We start from the raw sequence: 18,320 nt of genomic DNA, 5'->3' as shown, positions 1-18,320 counted from the left end.
TAAGCTTTGTGTGCATTTTCTCTTAATCCTCCAGCCACCCCAGGAGTAGGTACTATGATAATCTGTGCTTCACGGGTGAGAACAGGTGCCATGCCTTACCTTGGGTCAGACTGCTACCAGAGGACAGAGCTAGGATATGACCCTACGCCCCAGACCACCTCATTAATGGGGGACGCTCACCCTTGGCCTTGCTTCTGGGCCAGGGCTACCAAGATGCCTAGGAAAGGGAACCCCATGAAGGCACAGCCCAGCTCCCAGCTGGCCGCCCTGCTCCAGCTCCTTTTGCTACAAACGGAGCTGACAGAGCCTCCGGTGGGATTCCTCGTGCTACCCCTAGAGTCTCTCTTTCCCTGCCTCACACACACAGGCCCTCCCCACCAGAAGGAGGTCATTGAGTCTGAGGCAGGGGCAGTGTGGTCGGGAGGAGAGACCCCTCCCCACTCACCTGTACGCCTCCCCTTCTGCCAGCAGAGACGTGGGTGCTCTCTGCTGTCCCTACTCGACATTACAGCACGAGCGCTTTCCCAGAGGGGCGGTCACCATGAGTGACCACATTATATCCTATTGTTTTTCCATAAGTTAAAATTAAATATTATTTCCTTAGGGATTTAGCGTCTTTTCACTGTTCACCATAATACTGTAGTCTTATTGTGCGTCTGCGTTTATTTCCTCTCTTGAATGGTTGAATACATTTATATAAGCAGGATTTCTGGATCCCAGTCTATGGACCTGTATTACCCAGTTACCTTCCCAGCAGACGGTACTTAATGCCCCAGAATCAGCAGCATCTCAGTGGAGTAGCTTCATCCCAACCTTACCAGCAATGAGTGTTTTCATTTAAAAACTTATTTTTTCTGTTAATTATACGGTTGCAAAGGCACAGGGCCTGATGGCTTTCTTTTGCATATCTTTTAATTCAGCAGAGCCTTTAATGAGTGAGGTGGAGTAAAGCTGGCTTTCAAATTGCTGGTGTAGTGCTGCAGGGGCAAGATATTAATCTTCCCATGCCTCTGTCACGTGGTGCAAGGACCGTAATCCTCTTTGAAACCATTTGTTATTTATTCTTACCATCCCTGGGAGAGCAGGGAGAGCCCCGGGAGCCTATTCACAGATGCTGGTGCAGGGAGAGCTCAGAAATTTCAGTGCAAACTCCCCCTCCCCCCAAGGTGAGGAACTCAGCCAGGGCTGGGGCTGCAGGGGTCCAGGCCCCAGCAAAGAGAAGGCCGTTTCTCTGCTTGCCATACAACCCTAAGGCTAAGGTTAGAGGGTTTAAAAGGTTGGGTGGGTATGTTAGTTTCCTAGGGCTGCTGAAACAAATTAGCGCAATTGGGGTGGCTCAGAATCGCCATATTTATTCTCACCGTTCTGGAGGCTAGAAGTCCAAGATCAAAGTGTCCGCAGGGCTGGTTCCTTTTGGAAGCTCTGAGGGTGAGTCTGTTCCAGGCCTCTCTCCAGCTCCTGGTGGCTGCCAGCAGTCCTTGGTGCTCCTGGACGTGTAGTAGCATTGTTCTTCTCTCTGCCTCCATGGTCACATCACCTTCTTTTCTGTGTCTGTGTGTCCTCTGCTCTTCTGATAAGGATACCTGTCATTGGATTAGGGCCCACCCTAATCAGGATGACCTCACCGCAGAATCCTTACCTTAATTACATCTGCAGAGACCCGTTTGCCACATAAGGTCATATTCCAGGTACCAGGGATTAGAACTTTGATGTATCTTTTAGGGAGGACACAATTCAACCCACTACAGTGGGTTTCTGCCACTGATTCCCACCCCCAACCCCAGGGCCTTCTCCAGAAGGTTCTGTGGCTTTCTTTGTAGTCTGCTGATTCTCTTTCCCTCGGCGGGATTACACATCAGGTGTTACTGGCTAAGGGGTGAGAGTGCGGGCAGGTGGAGCACCAGATGTGCTGTGGAGCTGGGGTGGGTGGGATCACCTCATCAGAAAGCCAGCGGTCACACCCGGAGCAGGCTTTGGGCTTACCCCGTGAGAAGGAGAGGGATGGAGTGTGGGGTCTCCCCTGGCCACACCTGCTACGTACTCGGATGGCAGAGCCCCGCTCCTGGTTCAGTGGTGGGCTCTGCGTCCTGGGGAGGCCACAGGAAGCCCGGGTCCACCTCTTACTGGAGCTTACCCGAGGGTGACAAGGCAAGCAGGTGAGACAGGACAGCATGTCCCCCTGAGGGCAGATGGGGGCCACTCAGGTAAACCCCGTTTTCAGGATGCCAGCCTGTGCTTCCCCTTGGGAGGGGTGGATTTGTGCTACCGACTTTAGGGGGCCCCAGGGATGGGCATCTCAGGGGCTCCGTTCTGGGTGCCTCCCTAGAAAATTGCGGAGTCGTCAGGTCCAAGAGGCAGATCCATCGGACCTGCTGCCTGGCAAGCATCCTTCTCAGGCTTCTAGTTCCCCTCTGCAGATGGAACCAGGGTCTGTCCCCCCAACTTCTTCCCAGGGTCGCTACTGAAACCCGGGACCTCAAGTCCAAGGGTAAGAGCTTCTGTCCAGGGCTCCAGCACCCACTGTGTGTGAAACCAGTGTGGGGTTCTGGGGATCAGCCGTGGACGGCCAGCCTTATGCTGTGCCAGGCACTGTGCTGAGCACAGGGCAGGGCGCCTGGCTGGACACGATGGCCAGAGTGTCCCTGCATGGGGCTGGCCAGGAATAGGCAGCTCCCATCCCCACAGCCCACGACCGGTCCCTCCAATGTTGCCACAGAAACGCGTTATCAGTGGGCAAGATGGAAGCACCCACCGATCCCCAAGTCACTGTAGAAGGAGTCCCCCCAGGGTGTGGGTTCATCCAGGGCTCCATAGAAGAAGAGACCCTGACCACACCTGGGGAGGGCTGAGTGTCCAGTGACTGCTAGGTGGCACAAGAGGACGTGAACGTGACCACCTCGTGTGGAGAGAGTGTCTCTGAGATTGCGCATCTGGGAAACAGGATGCTGGCCTCCCTCCTTCTCCCGTCCTGGGATACAAGCGGTTAAAACCCACCCCTCTGCCTGGGAAGGGAAGCGAGGGAAGCAGCTTGGAGGGGCTGCATCCATCCTCTGAGAGCTGGGGCTCCATCCATCCACTGAGAGCTGGGGCCACCTCTGCTCCCTCCTGTGTCAGCCATGCCGACTGCTGAGTCAGGCTTTGAACACAGTAACCATCACGGTAATCACCATCCAGGGTTCCTTGTCTTCTCCCCATCCCCCGAACCCTGTGGTTTTTTCCAACCGTGGCTCAGTTTAGAAGATTTCAGTCTGGCTATGAGAGGAGACACAGTATTTCTTTCCCCTCTTATTGTGGATGTCCGTAAAGGAGCGGGGGAAACCGGGCCCTCGCCACAGACACTGTGTCTATCACTGTCACTCTTAACCATTGCAAGGGTGGGGCACGCAGCGTGTCCTCAGCCCTCCCCCCTCCCGCAGTCCCTCGGCTCATTGATTATCCTGCTCAGAGGTGGATGCGGAGGTTCCGTCTCTGATGCTCCAGCCAGGTACTCGCGTCACTGCAGCTGCAGCCACCGCCCAGGCGGGGCTGGAGATGCTGCAGCTGTGGTGGCCGCAGGGTGTCCTCGGCTCAGTGTGGCCTGCAGGTGCTGCCTGGAGTCTTCTGGGATTGCATGGGCGCCCCCGAGGGAGCTGGTGAGTGGAGGGGTCCGGGAGCCGCTGCCTCACCCAGGATTCCCTCCTCACTGGTACTGGTGAGGAGGGGATCCTGGAGGTAGGCCATTAAGACCCTCAGGTTGTTTTGTACTTGATGTGAAAGGCAGGGCTTAGGTTTCACGAGGGAGATGCCCTCCAGGCAGACAGTGAGCTTAGTCCCGTCCACTGCGCTGGGTCCCCCACAGCAGGAAGCCCTTGTCCCCCTGCCGGTGGCCTGTCTGCTCCCGTGGACGTCCAGCACTAGGGACAGACCACCCTTGTTCTGCTGTTCATTATCTTTAAGAATCTCTCCTCTCTGAAGGACAAGGTCTGCTGGTCTGACACCAGAGTGGGAGAGATGCTCTTGGTGTGAAAAGCCCAGCAATGGATGGTGAAAAAAAAGCTGGGGTGGGGAGTGGGTGAGGCCCCACGCACAGCTGCCCTGAGAGCCCTGTCCCACCCCTCCGTCCCATGATCTCTTGCTTTGTGTGACCCTCGTCTCCCCCCAAGCTACCTCGGAGGGGCTGGTTTATGGGGGGAGCTCAGGTCCTGGGCTGCCCGGTGGGGAGATGCCTGTGGCCTTGATCGTGGGTCCCCAGAGGGAAGTACTGGGCAGCCCTGCCCGTTGCTCTGGGAGTGGATGCAGTGAGAGCTGTCGAGGCAGGAAATCGGCATGACTGGACCCCACATGGAGGTGCATTTCATCCTAGGGAGGGTGGACACAGGCCCAGCCCCCTCTGCCTTCCCCCGGAGGTGTGGGACATGCTCTCTGTGTCTGTGTTTGAAATGTGCTTTGGCTGGATAGTCACTTCTCGTCGACACAAGTCCCACGGTCACCCAGATGGCATTGTGCAGTTCTCAGGTCCTTCTGGTCCCCCCACACTCCCTGTGGGGATCCTGGGCCCTTGGTCTCCACCTGCCCTGTGGAGCTTCTGCTTCTCAGAGCACCAGGAGGCTGCCCAGGGGGCGGCCTGGAACTGCCTGGGATGGCTGGCCAGCCATGAGGTTTGTGATTCTGTCCACTCATGGGGAAGCTCCGCACCGCCCGCCTGCCTGGCCTGGGATGGGGTGGCCAGCCTGTGCGAGGAAAGGCCTTTCCCCAGCGTCAATCTGGGTGCATGAGTGGGTGGCACACTGTGAGCCCTTGTGTGTGCATGCATGTGTATGTATGGGTGTGTGTGTGTGCATACACACACACCTTCAGATGTGTCCCCTTTCTAGACCCCACCATGAGCTTCTCGCCGGGGCTGGCCTGGAACGAGCTGTCCTGCACGTCTAGTCTCTCCCTAGATTCTGATGATAAACTTCCTGTAAGAGGGGGAACTCGGACACTTTCATAAAAGGGGATGTAAAATTAGTTTTAAAGGAAGAATTCGTGATGACCTGGAATTCACTTTTGCCCTGGGCCTCTGCTATGGAATCTGCACACCTGCTCCTGAGATTTCTGGAGATGAGGTTATGAGGCCCGCGGGTGACTAGGGAGCGCTCTCGCGCTCAGTTCTCTTTCTTTCTGTCTCTCCATCTCTCTGTCTCTGTCTCTCCATCTCTCTATCTCTGTCTCTGTCTCTGACAGGTATTCCTGCACTTCAGCCATTGGCCTTTCCTCCTAGGATTTGGGTCGTATGTGCACACTGCCAGTCCTGTTTCTGAGTTTGCATTTTTCTTCTAGTCAGTTAAACTTTTTTCTTCATTACTTGTCATAATTTAAAGGTAACTGGAAAAATAAGTAGATAGATATTAGATTCACAAATCATCTCGACTGTGACACGGGTGCACAGACTTTGAAATTCCCTGCCTTAGCGGATCTGGGATGAGCCCTGGCTTGTTTCCTGGGCATTTGGGAGTGTGCTGCCTGCCCCTCCCCTCAGTCATCCCCATGCCCTGGGTCACAGGTGGAATGCCCGGTGGAGGGTTATTCATGTTATCAAGGGTGAGTTGAGGAGTCCCTCCTGCCCCTGCTCAGGTGAATATAAGAGATGGGGAAGCCTGGGTCAGGCATCACCCCATATAGCCCCTAGTTGGATTTAAGCTGGGGGCTTATTGGAGATGAGGGTGCCCAGGGGCTGGGCTGGCGTTCAAATGTTGAAGATTTAACCCAGAAAGCTGGAGGGAGCATTCTCCTCCAGAGATCATCATGGGAGTCCGGGACAAATGGCATGAGGTTGCGTTAAGTGTTGGCTTTGTAGTTGGGCAGGCCTGCCCCAGCTCTTTGCCTCTTAGAGTTGTGTGACTTGGCAGGTGGTATGGAAGGTGCACGTGGTAGAAGTGTTAGAAATGGGAAGTGCCACCCCCTCCCCGCTGTTGCCCACCCCCAGGGTAACTACTGAAAACAGTGTGGGGTGACCCATCCAGGCCTGGGAAGTGGCCTCTGCATTGAACCCTAAGGCTGGTGAAATCCCCAGCAGATGGGAAGACGCAGCAGCCCCCCGAGGGAACAGCAGGAGCAAGAGTGGGGGCTGCCATGGGCACAGGAGCGTGAGGGAAAAGAGGCAGGCAGCTGTGGCCGAGGCCAGCTGTGCAGGAGGGCCAGAGAGGAGAGAGAAAGCTGGAAAGGTAGACAGGGCCGGCTGTGAATGGTCCAGCATGCCAAGCCGAGGTGCTTAGACCTGATGCTGAAGGCCCTGGGAGGCCACCGAGGGCTTTAGAGAACGGCGTGACCTGATAGATATGCAGCTGAGAAATAGGAATGGGACTCTGGTGACAGGTGGATGACCCGAGGTGAGCAGTGGAGATGGGCAACAGAGGGAATGTTCCAGGGATACCCATGTGGACAGAGCCAACAGACAGCCAAGAGTCTGAACGTGGAGCTCAGGCCAGGGGGGTGGGCTGAAGGTGCAGCTGTGGGGCTCATGGGTATGGAAATGAGAACTGAAGCTCAGAGAGGGGCAGAAGAATTTCCCTGGAGGGTCGCTCAGAGGGGGAAGATTACAAAGCAGGAGTGCTTGGCAGGAAGAGGAGCCAGCCTTGGGTGGAGGTGGTGGAGGTGATAGAGGAGGAAGAAGTGGAGGTAATGGAGGTAGAGGTGGTAGAAGTGGAGGTGGTGCAGGTGGTAGAGGTAGGGTGGTGGAGGTGGTGGAGGAGGTGGAGGTGATAGAGGAGGTGGAGGTGGTAGAGGTAGAGGTGATGGGGGTAGAGGTGATAGAGGTGGAGGTGATAGAGGAGGTGGAGGTAGAGGTGATGGGGTAGAGGTGATAGAGGTGGAGGTGGTGGAGATGACATGATGGGGGTGGAGGTAGTGCAGGTAGAGGTGGTGTTAGAGGTGGGGCTGGTGGAGGTGGTGGGGGTGGAGGTGGTATGTGTGTGTGTCTGTGTGTGCGTATCCATATGTCTATACACCCGTGCACGTGTGCCCGTGAGATGCCTGGCTCTGTGCATGCTTCACGAACAGGGAATCTTCCTGGTGGGGGACTCTGGACACGGCGGAGACTGTCGAGTCGAGCCATAGCCTGAGTTCTTTTTTTTTTTTTTGTGAGGAAGATCAGCCCTGAGCTAACAGCCATGCTAACCCTCCTCTTTTTGCTGAGGAAGACCGGCTCTGAGCTAACATCTATTGCCAATCCTCCTCCTTTTTTTCCCCCAAAGCCCCAGTAGATAGTTGTATGTCATAGTTGCACATCCTTCTAATTGCTGTATGTGAGACGCGGCCTCAGCATGGCCGGAGAAGCGGTGCGTCGGTGCGAGCCCGGGATCCGAACCCGGGCCGCCAGTAGCGGAGTGTGTGCACTTAACCCCTAAGCCACGGGGCTGGCCCTAGCCTGAGATCTTGACCTGGGCCTACGCGGGCTGCATTCTCCCACCATCACACCCCTTGGAGGAGGCTGCTGAGGCTGCAAAACGAGCTTTCTCTCCCTCAGAAGAGCAACTGGAACAACCTCACTCCGCCTTCCACTGCTCTGCTTGGCTCTGCTGGAGTGTGGTAACTAGAAGGAAAGCACGACCTGTCCAGAGCAGGCGAGACATACCTTCATGCATTCAGCAAAGGCCCTGTCCCGGGCACAAGCAGTTCCACAGGGAACACAACAGACCCAGCTGCACCCTCTGGGGCTCACCGTCTGGTTGGGGGACAGCCATGTGAACAGTAGCTACAGGTGGAGGTGGGCACTTCGCAGGAAACGCATGTGCTGACGTGATATGATGGGACACTTTGGAGAGAGCTCTCCAGGACCGCTTTTCTGGAGAGGTGACATTTGAACAGAGACACAAAGGAAGAGCAGATGGACTGCACCTACAAAGACCCTGCAGCAGGAAAGAGGAAATGGCTCCAGCCAGGGCCTGACAAGGAGCCAGGCCCTCGTCGTGGGAGAGGACGCCACCAGCCTCCCACCTGGATGTCCAACAAGCACCTCGGGCCAGACGTAGCCACCACCCAGCTCCAGGACTCCCCCAACCTGCTGTACCCACCAATTCCCCATCTTGGGAACTGGCAACTCTTCTCCAGAAACCTGGGGGTTACCGTGCAGCCCGTCTTCCTCTAACACCAACATCTACCGCCAACCAACCGTTTGGTCTCAACCTCCCGACTCAACTCCCACCAGCCACTGTCACCTCCTCCTCCACCCTGGCCCAGGCCTTCCCAGCTCACACCTGGATCGTTGCATGGTCTCCTAATGAGACCCCCTGCTCCTGCCTACACCCTCCCCCGAGTCGTTCTCACCCCGCCACTGAGAGATCCTTGAAAGGATCAGAGACGAGCTCACTCCTCCTAGGAGGAGGGCTTTGTTGCCCCTTCTCTGCTGGTGGCAGCACAGGGCTGTAGTTTGGAGGATGGACTCCAGGACTGCCGCTTACCAGGTGACCGTGGGCAGGCCAGCTTAACCACTCTGGACCTCCATTTCCTCCGCTGCCATCTGTGGTCAATTATAAATAGTACCAACCTCCCAGGGCTTGCAGGAGGATTAAGTGAATGAATGCACGTGAAAGCCCTTACCCCACTGCCTCACACACACGGCACTCGGTCTTCAGCAGCTTTGACTAGTCCGCTCGCAGTGATGCAGACCAGGGCTGCTGCTCAGGTGTGCGTCTGGCGCCTCTTCCACCCACTCCACTCGGAGGGCACTCAATATCCCTGGACCCCCAGCCATTCAAAGTCCAGCCTCAGTGCAGGACCCTGAAGGCCAGCCGTTTTCCCAGGACGGGACCAGTCACCGCTTCCAGGAGAGTGAGGCGTGGCATCCATGTCTTGCTGTGTTCACGAAGCGTGAAGGTGGGAGCAAGAGGGCAGGTGACCCCACCCTGGACGGCGCTCTCCGGGTGTGTTGGCTCACCTGCCATAATCACGAGGCAACGCAAGCAGGGTTTAAAAATATTACGCTTATCTCATTTCAGTGCAGGAGCAAGAAAGAACATACAGTCTGTATGAGAAACTCAAATCAAAAATAAACGAGGCAAAAAGAGAAACCAAAAATAGTACGGCATCAGAGGCAGTAGCCTGCGTCCCGCGGCCAGCTGTCCCCGGCGAGCAGCATCGCGGGGAGCGGCTGGGAGGATGGCTTTACATGTTTACTCCGGAATAGATTAATCAGGCCTGCGATCAGATGAGAGATCAGAATTACTGGCAAAGCAAAAGCAAGATGATGAGGACTCGGTGCACACAATGGGGTCAGGGGCTCGGCCAGCAGGCAGCGTGGGGGTCATCTTTGACCTTGAGGGCCCCTCCTGACACAGAATGTCCCCACAAAAGGACATAGTCCCAGCTCCCTACAGAGCGGAGCTTCGAGTGCTGTGGACTTCACAAGGATTTGCACTTCTGTCTCAATTTCATTACGGTGGATGTCATGTTTTTTTTAATGTCGTAGATCAGAAGTCTGCAAACTATGGCCCAAGGGCCAAATCCCGCCCACCACCTGTTTTTGTAAATAAAGTTTTATTGCAACGCAGCCACACCCTTTCATTCACGTACTGTCTCTGGCTGCTTTCACATGGCAGAGATGCAGAGTTGTGACAGAGACCCACTGGGCCACAAAGCCTAAAATGTTGACTCGCTGGCCTTTTCCTGCATGTTTGCCGTCCACTGCCATGGATGTTTTTCATCGTATGCTCAAGCATCCTAGGGAAGTATCCTCTCCACCTAAAGACAACACTCATGATGGGCTTTTTCTTTGGTGGGGTGTTTAGTGTGCTGATGCTGATTTGGGGATTTAGAAATGTTTTTTTAAAAAAAGAGATTCTGCAGTAATTAGGTTTCTCTTATGCAGGGAACATCTTTTGAGAAGCGACATTTCAGTGACATGACAAGCCTCAGACTCTCCGTGAAAGGGAGATACAGGCCCCTGGCACCGTCTGCCACCTGTGGAGAACTGCAGCTCTTGGAGCCAGGGGGCCTTCCACAGACTCCCGGGGGCCAGCTGGGGTCCCCTGCGCCCACCTTCTGGCCACCCTCCCTGCTCTGCTCCCCAGACGTCTGAGGGAGAGGAGCAGGTGGGACCGCACAGGGCAGGGCTGGGCTGGGAGGGACCTCCCTCGCGGGAGTTTCTTTCTCCGTGACGTCCCCGTCAACATCATCCCCCCCATCACCCCCACCTTCCATGAGTCAGGGTGGAGCCATTTCAAACCTCAGGCAGTGGCAACACGTCTGCCCCCCTGGGGCCACAGCGCCTTGCAGGGAGGGGATCCTTTCAGTAGACCACGGAGCCTAGTCCTGAGTTCAATGAGGTGTTTATACGTGGCCTATCTTGAACGCTTGGAAAATTTGCATAACATGTCACTGGGGACGTGTCTCCCAGAAACAAAACGCAGGGAGCTTTTCAACCGTGAAGGTTTTCATTTCTATGAAGGCTCTGGGAGACCTCACACATGACGTGGCTGGGGCAGGGACTGTAGGCGCAGTGGAGTTGCTCAGCACACACTAACGGTAAATCCTGCTTGACTATGACACGTGGCGCCTGCAAGTGCACCTCCCGCGTTTCCTACCCCCCATAGTGATGCTTCCCATTGGGGTGGGCACCTTGCTACAAGTCACACCGCCACCGAGTGGGTCTGCCTTCTGGGTATCAGATATTAAAGTGGATTAGTGTGTCCAGTCCCCAGAGAGGAGGCTGTGATCTCAGAAGATGAAAACTCTCAGCAGAATCCTGGGGTTGGCTTGAAAGTCACCAAACCACCTAAGATACGCCCAAACTCAAGAGACAATAAAGTAACAGAGACCAAGAGCGTGCTCGGAGGCCAGCGCTGAGCCCTTCGTGCAGGTGAGCACACTTAGTGGAGCACCACACAGAGAGAGGTAAAGACCCAGAAAACACGTGTGGGCACTAGGGGGACCGGGGGCAGAGACGGGGTCCAGGAGCAGGGGATGTGGCTCTGAAGGGTGTGTGCACAGCAGAAGCGGATCAGGGGCGGCTCGGTGTCTGAGGCCCATGTTGCTCCAGGAGTGAGGGTGGCCTTCTGTGGGGCATGGGAGTGGAGGGAGCGCTGTCCTCCAGCAGAGCTCGGCAAGCCTTTTCCACAGAGGACCAGAGAGTCAACGTGTGAGGGTTGCGGGGCAGTCTCCGGCACAGCTCCTCAGCTCTGCTGTGTCGCATGACAGTGGTCGTGGACGATTCATAAATAAGTGTTACAGACTGAATATCTGTGTCCCCAAACTTCACATGCTGAAGCCCTACGCCCCAGTGGCATGGTATTTGGGAGGGGGGACCTTTGGGAGGTGATTAGGCTTAGATGAGGTCATGAGGGTGGGGCCCCCAGGATGAGATTGGTGCCCTTGTAAGAAGAGGAGGAAACCTGTCCACCATGTGAGCACACAGCGAGAAGGCGGCCGTCTGCAAGTCAGGAAGAGGGCTCTCACCAGACACCAAATCTGCTGGACCTCGATCTTGGACTTCCAGCCTCCAGAATTGTGAGAAATACATGTCTCTGGTTGAAGCCCCCATCTGTGGCCCGAGCAGACCAAGACAACAAGTGAGTGTGGCTCTGTGCCAATAAAACTTTATTTACAGACACTCAAATTTGAATTTTATATAACTTTCACGTGCCATGAAATATTCTTTTGTTTTTCTTCCAACCACTTAAAAACATGAAAACCATTCTTTGCTCCGGGCCACGCAAACACAGGCACAGGGCAGATTGGGCTGCGGGCTGCAGCCGTTTGCTGACCCCTGTCCCAGAGCAAGGAGGGAGGCCACCCCGCTTCACTCGCTGCTGCCCACAACCTGAGATACTGCTCTCGGTTCTGGGCGCCTCTGTCGTTTTCCCAAAGATTTCAGCAAATTGCAGCACCTGTGAAGGAGGTAACCGGGAGTTGATGTTCAGAGAGAGGCTGTACCAAGGGGTTGCTCACTAAGGGCCCAGACCTTGGAGTCAGACCCTCGAGCAGCAAATCCCTGCTCTGCCACTTACCAGCCGGCTGACCTCGGCCTCAGCGTCCTGGTCAGCACAATGGACGCAGTCACCCGGCTGGCCTTTAAGGTTTTGTAGGGTTCCGTGAGATGGCCGTGTGAAGCATGTTGCGTGACATTGGCCTAAAAGATATTTATTAATTAAGTCGGGAACCTCGTGTGGAATCATTGAAAGAAGCGACATCGTCTATTCTCGATGGGGCGGGTGAGCGATGCCAGATATCCTCAACTGCTCGAAGGAACGCCGCACGACAGAGAGGCCAGATGCATCTGTCTCCAGAGAGCGGAAGTAGGCCAGCGGGTAGAAGTTACAAAGAAGGCAGTTTCAAATCAACATAAAAAGGACCTTGGTCATCATTTCAGTTGTCCCCAGGGGAATGGTCTGCTCAGAGTTTCCTCTGGGTGGAGACGTGCGAGACCCACTCACGGGGAATCATGTGTCTGCAGAGCCCTGGACCCCGCCTCAGTGCTCCTCACGCTGGGAGAGTTGAGGACGCATGAACCCAGTTCTCTTGCTACACTTGGGAGATGTGCCGCCCCCGACCCCGAGTCCTGGCCCAGAGGAATGTGAGTTACACTGAGGCAGATTTATTATTACTTGCTCCTTAAGTTGTGGAAATACCTAGAACCACTGTGAGGTACGCACTTAGCAGGAAGATATTTTTGGTGGTCCCAAGACCAGCCTGGACACCACCTTGTTCTGTGGTTGAGTTGGGGGCCAGTACAAGACTACTTGCTGCACAGGTCACCCCACACAGGCCTTAGTGTTGCCACCTCCTGCCCCCCTGATCTGGCCTGAGATGCACCCCCATCCCCCAGCATCACTTCTGCTGAGAATGGCAGCAGAACTTGGGAGGCAGCCTCCTCCATGAGGAAGAACAGACCAGGGAGTCTGTCCCTTTCCCTCAGGAAAAAAAAAACTTTCCTGGAAGCCCCCCCTACCAGGACTCTGCTGATAGACCACATCCCGGGCCACGCTTGCTGGAGGATAATTCAAGATTGGGGCTCATGGGCGGCATGATCAGTCAGCAACTCGCTCTGCCGTGTTTATTGATCCAGCTTCATTCTGTGGCCCAGACGCGTCGATGCAGAGGGGGGCTGCTCATTGACTAGATGAAGTATTTCTAACCTCAACACCCAGCATTTAATAGTCCTCTACCTTCCTGATCCAAAGTAACTTTTTAAAAAGGAGTTGGCAAATACTTGAAGAAATACGATTTACTTTTAGGGGCCAGGAGTGGAGCTGCAGTCTGAGATCTGAAGTCTGGTTCGCTGTGGCTAACACACTGCAAAGCAGCTGGTGAGGTTGCACGAATTCATTTGAAATGTTCGACTTTTACTTGCTGCTCAGAGATCTGGGATAGCAGTGAATGAAGTCTGCGTTCCATGGACCCAGAGTCTGTCCTGGTGGGTGGTGGAGGGTGCTCTCCTGAGTCAGGCCTGAGGGGGCCCCAGGGCAGGGGGAGGTCGCTGTGTGGATGGAGGAAAGAGCCCCAGTCTGGAGCCAGACACACCTGGGTCCTGTCCCAGCTCTGCCATGGATGGGCCAAGTGGCCTTGGGTAGTGTTTAGGATCCGTGGGCCTCGGTGTCCTCGTCTGTAAAAGTGCTCTTGCCTGTGGGGGTTAAGGGTGGGAGGGCTGGGTTGAGACCCAGAGGGGCTCAGCCATGGGATCCGCCCCCAATCTCCCTCCTGGTTTCTCTTTGTTTTCCATTTTCCCATTTGCTCTCCTTCCTCCTCCTCCTCTCTTCTCCATCCCGCTCACCTCTGACGCCTCTGCTTTCGTCACTCAGTCATGAGATACTTACTGAGCACCCAAACTGTTACTTCTCCCTTTTCTTTCCTGCGTCTCAATCTTGCTGGGACCCAGTGGCACTTCCCATCTGATGCACAGGAGCTGGGCTGGCTGACTCCCCGCCCAAGGCTTCAGAGCCCCGGGCCCACTCCACTCCCCGGAACCAGGCTGGAGACTCAGTCCAGCACACGTGGCCGGCACAGACAGAGACGGAATGTTCTCTCTAAGTCCTCCCTTTGCCTCACTCCCCCAGGTGGGAGACCTCCCCAGGAAGGAAGGGCGGAGCAGGGAGAGGCTATGGGGGGGGGGGGCGGAGAAAACCTCCCATGGAGGGGGATCCCTCCTCCCCTGTCCTCTGGGGCCACCCCACCCCCCACGTCGTCTGCTTGCACCTGCTGTGTCCTGGCACAGTGCACATCCCCTGGGACTGGGGGTGGGACATGGGTGAGGCAGAGCCCTGCCCCAGGTTCACTGTCTGGGTGGGGAGATCTTAGCAGAGCACAGCTTTGGAGTCAGCCAGCCCTGGGTGTGAATCCTAGCCATGGACCTGACCTCTCTGACCCTCAGTGGTCATCATCTGTCGAGTGGAGAGGGCAGCAGTACCCCTCCCAGGGCTGTGGGGACGACCAGATGAGGGGACACGGGTGAAAGGCATGTAGCCCGGCCCTGGCACAGAGCTGGCGCCAATAGGCAGGAAGTCTTCAGCATCACAGGGACTAGCTGTGGCTGCACATGTGTCCCCCTCCGTCCCTGAGAAGGGCTCGCAGCCTGCCTGGGAGGGCCTGCCCCTGCCCTGCACAGCTGATGCACTTCCAGGAAGGTTGGAGGTGTCTGGGGCCTGCCCCGGGGCGCTTCTGGGCCTGGAGGCCACACCCAGCACCCGCAGGGGCCCTGGCTTGCCAGGCATCCTCCACGCTGCGTCGCACTTGCTGCCACCAACTTCCTGGTCGGCCCTGGTCCTCAGTGCTTGCTGTGCAGCAGTCGGGTGACTTCGCCTTCCACCTCACGCACGTGAAAATGGTCTTGTTTCCGGCCGTTCTGATCCAGGAGCAGGTACTGGGGTGTTTCAGAGACCCTGTTTCCCAGGACGGGTTTTGTGCTTGAGTGGCGGGCACCAGGGCTTGGGTGTTCCCTGACGTCCGGGGTTGATTGGGCCTGGGCCCCGTGCCCCCACAGGACTGGCTGCAGCCAGGGTGGGAGCTGCCCCTGCAGACGCCCTGCCAGACCCAGGCAGAGCCCGCGTGGCCGCCTGTCACAGTGGCCCAGCAGAGCGGCTATAGCGTCTTCCCTGCGTGCCCAGTGACTGCTCGGGCGAGGCGGGGGGAGCGTAGTGGCCTGGCACCCAGAGGAGATGACTGACAGCAACACAGCTCTGCCAGCCGGGGCTGCTGGCTAGTGCTTTCATCCCTGGGGCGGTGAGACTGGAGGCGCCTGGAGATCAAGAGTGCCGTGGGGCTGCCTCTGTGGGGTGGGGGGTGCCTGCAGGCTCCTGGGGCGATTCCTGCCCATCTGCTGACTCCGGGAGACCCTGGCCTGGGATTTCCCATGTCTGGGTGGAGAGTAGTTTCGCGGGCAGAAGAAGTGAGGGTCCTTGCCTTAAAAACAAAGCGAATGGGTCCCCACCCCTCCTCTCTCCTGCAGGGCTGAGTGCAGGGCAAGGGGGCCGGTGGCTGGAGGACCTCTTGAAGCCCTTCCCCACCCTGCAGTTGTTTCCTGGAAGGGCGGCCTGTGGTCACCATGAGGGGCAGGAGGGCAGGGGTGGGCAGGGAGCTCCTGGTGCCTAAGGGGCTTCCTCCCTGCCAGGAAAAGCCGCCAGCACTTCTCGGTGAGCGTCTTCTCCCTACCCCCCTCACTCTCCTCTCCACTTCTGCGCCCAAGCAGGATATTGGGGCAGGGTGTGGTCACGGTGGGAGGCTAGGGTGGCTAGACGGGGAGGAGGCTGTGAGCTTCCCGGCTGGGACAGGAGGGCTCCCCCGCATTTGCTGAATGAATGACTGAAGGGAGGCCTGTGGCCTGAGCACTCAGGAATGGCTATGGAGATTCTGGAGCACCCCTGGGCTTCCGTTCCCTGCGTCTTGCCCTGACTCGCTGCAGCTCACGCGGTCTGTAAAGCGCGGAGGCCACCTCCACCCGGCACCAGGTGAGGGCCCTACACGCTTCCCCCTGTGGTTGCTGGGATTGGGATGGAGCTGCAGGAGCCACGGGGAGATAAGGTCCCCCACCCCCATGGTCCGAGCCTCCGTTCCCTCTCAGGGAGGGAGGGCAGCTGTTCCCAAGACTGGGGGCCTGTGGCCACTCACCCAGCAGACCTCCTGCCATCGCTGTGCACAGGCTGACATAGCCGGGAGCCACAGCGATGCTTCTACTTCACTTGGAAGGCACCCAGCCCACAGGTGCATGGAGAATGGCTGTGGGTATGGGTGGGCTGTGTAAGTGGAAAGGCATTTCAACGTTGCTTTGGGAAAGTTGGAATTTTTTGGCTATGTTTTTTTTTTTAATTGTGACATTAATTAGATATGAATGGGGACTGTCCCTGCAACAGTCTAGACCTGGGCTCTGTGCTGGGTTGACTTGTTGTTTGTAATCAGGGAACAGAAATTTGAATGTTGCTTTGAAAAGATTGAAATTTTTAGCCTGTGATCTTTTCAAGAAATTCTTACTGGGGCACTAATTAGATGTATGAACAGACACTCTGTCCAGTAGTCTGGCCCTTGGGCTCTGTGGCTTGGTCCAGATGCTTGTGCTGTTGTCTAACCACGTGAAGTCCACACTGCTTAGTGTCGGGTTGGCGGGTCACCATGCCACCCAGCTCCCCCTGCTTAAGCCTCGGGAACTTGGAGGAGAACAGGTTTCTCTGTGGCAAAGTGCAGGCGGCCCTGGCCCTGACCCCCAACCCCTAGTAACGTATGCACCGTTCTCTTCCCACCCCATCTGAATCTGAGCAAGATCTGGATGGGGCTGTTTGGGAACTGGGTTATTGAACTCCAGACCCCTTCCAGCACTGGACCTCTCTGCTTGCTCCCCAAGACGACCCCACAGGCAGAGGGGATACCCCAAGAGCACTCAGAGTCAGCAGCCGCCGTGGTCAGTAGCACTCGCTCTTCACCACCAGTCCTGCTTGTAGGAGAGGAGTGGGCTCCCATCTCGGGGAGCCTGGCTTCTGGGAGGGAGAGGAAGGGTGTGTTACGCAAGGGCCCTTCCGGATCTGTGTGGTTTCGAGCAGTTACACCTCTTCCTGTCTCTTCGTGAGACGCGCGGTCGCCGCCGTGGCCCCTATAGTCTGTGGCCCCATAAAAGGTGGTGGTTTGGGGCCGTGTAGTCATAGCAGCACTTCAGGGCTGTGGCAGGAGGGATTTCCAGGGTTCAAGAAGCAACATACAAAGTAACATCAATTTAGGAAGCAGGAGTTTGAGTCTCAGCCCTGAGCCCTGAAGCTTCCAGGAAGAGTGCCCCAACGTTGTCACACCCAGGCAGCAGGAGTCGCTCCTCTGCTCCCCCTCAGTCCATGTTCAATGAGCATCTACTGTGTGCCTGGCACTGCTTTGGGACATATCGGTCAACAGAAGAGACAAAGCTCCCTGTCCTGGCAGAGCCGACATTGCATGGTCTCAGGGGGATACAGAGACAGAGTAAATGTGGGGAATAGTCCATCAGCGGTGCTGCAGTAGTGACCCCCACGATGGCCTGCAATGGCCCTGTCCCTGGTCCTCACGCCCTCCCTTGTAGTATTAGGGTTGGTCTTTGCAACCAATAGAACAAAACCTCTGAGCCTCTGTCACAAAAGACATCGCAGCTTCTCTCTCTCGATCCCTCACTCCGGGGAAGCCAGCTGCCTTGGTGTGAGACATCCAGGTGGTGAGGAACTGAGGCCCCTGCCCACAGCCATGTGCACGAGACATCTAAGAACCTCTGTCTGCAGTTGAGCCTTCAGATGAGACTGCAGCCCCAACCAATATCCTGACTCAACCTCAGGAGAGACCCTGAGCCAGAACCACCCAGCCAAGTCAATCCCAGATTCCTGACTCTCCAAAACCAAGTGAGACATGTTTATTGTCTTAAGCTGCTAACCCTTGTCACGTGGCAAAAGATAACTCATCTGATGTTATTATTCTTAAGACCTCAGCTATCTAGGAACAAGCCTTCTGGAACCTTTGAGCTTCTAGATGATCCGGAATTGGGATGCAGCCACAGAAGGCCTAAGAAGCACAGGTTCCCCCATGACACTGAATCATATCTGTGCATGGCTGGTCACATCCGTAAGAGATTAGCCTTTCTTCTGGAAAAATGGAAAAGATGAGAAGCCTTCTGAGAGCAAAGGAGAGAAGCAGCAAGGGGAAAGCAGAGATGCTATAGGAAGCCTGAGGATGCATCTGTGCCAGAGCGACTTCATTTGCCTTTTGCACGTGGTGCAAATGTCCAGGAAGGAGCTGTGATCAGCAGCTTTCCCAGAAGCACCCCCAGGCCTTGGGCCAGCACCTCCCCTCCGCCAGGGCCAGGCACAGGCAGATCCCAGCTCCTGTGGCCGTCACTGTGCACCCTCACCTGTTAGCACCTCAGATCCTCC

General features: G+C 56.2%; 1 protein-coding gene across 6 annotated transcripts in view; it reads left to right on the top strand.

Moving 5' to 3' along the window:
- The window catches only part of KCNAB2 (potassium voltage-gated channel subfamily A regulatory beta subunit 2), a 92,091-nt gene that overhangs the window by 11,212 nt on the left and 62,559 nt on the right, over window positions 1-18,320 (top strand). The window contains exons 1-3 of one of the 6 annotated variants that reach the window (XM_087446912.1): window positions 14,649-14,809; window positions 15,398-15,581; window positions 15,782-15,896. The exons of 2 other annotated variants lie outside the window; for them this stretch is intronic. The gene's annotated coding sequence lies outside the window, so the exon portion shown is untranslated. Of the gene's footprint in view, window positions 1-14,648; window positions 14,810-15,397; window positions 15,582-15,781; window positions 15,897-18,320 lie in introns of those variants that run through there. 3 more of the 6 variants (XM_087446913.1, XM_014783816.2, XM_004425522.3) reach the window with 3 other exon arrangements.

This window comes from Ceratotherium simum, chromosome 22 (assembly GCF_057802395.1).
Source record: "Ceratotherium simum simum isolate JZ-2026a chromosome 22, ASM5780239v1, whole genome shotgun sequence".
In the NCBI taxonomy this organism is placed as follows: domain Eukaryota; kingdom Metazoa; phylum Chordata; class Mammalia; order Perissodactyla; family Rhinocerotidae; genus Ceratotherium; species Ceratotherium simum.
Note: the sequence above shows the minus strand (reverse complement) of the source record. Positions and strands in the feature narration are given on the sequence as shown.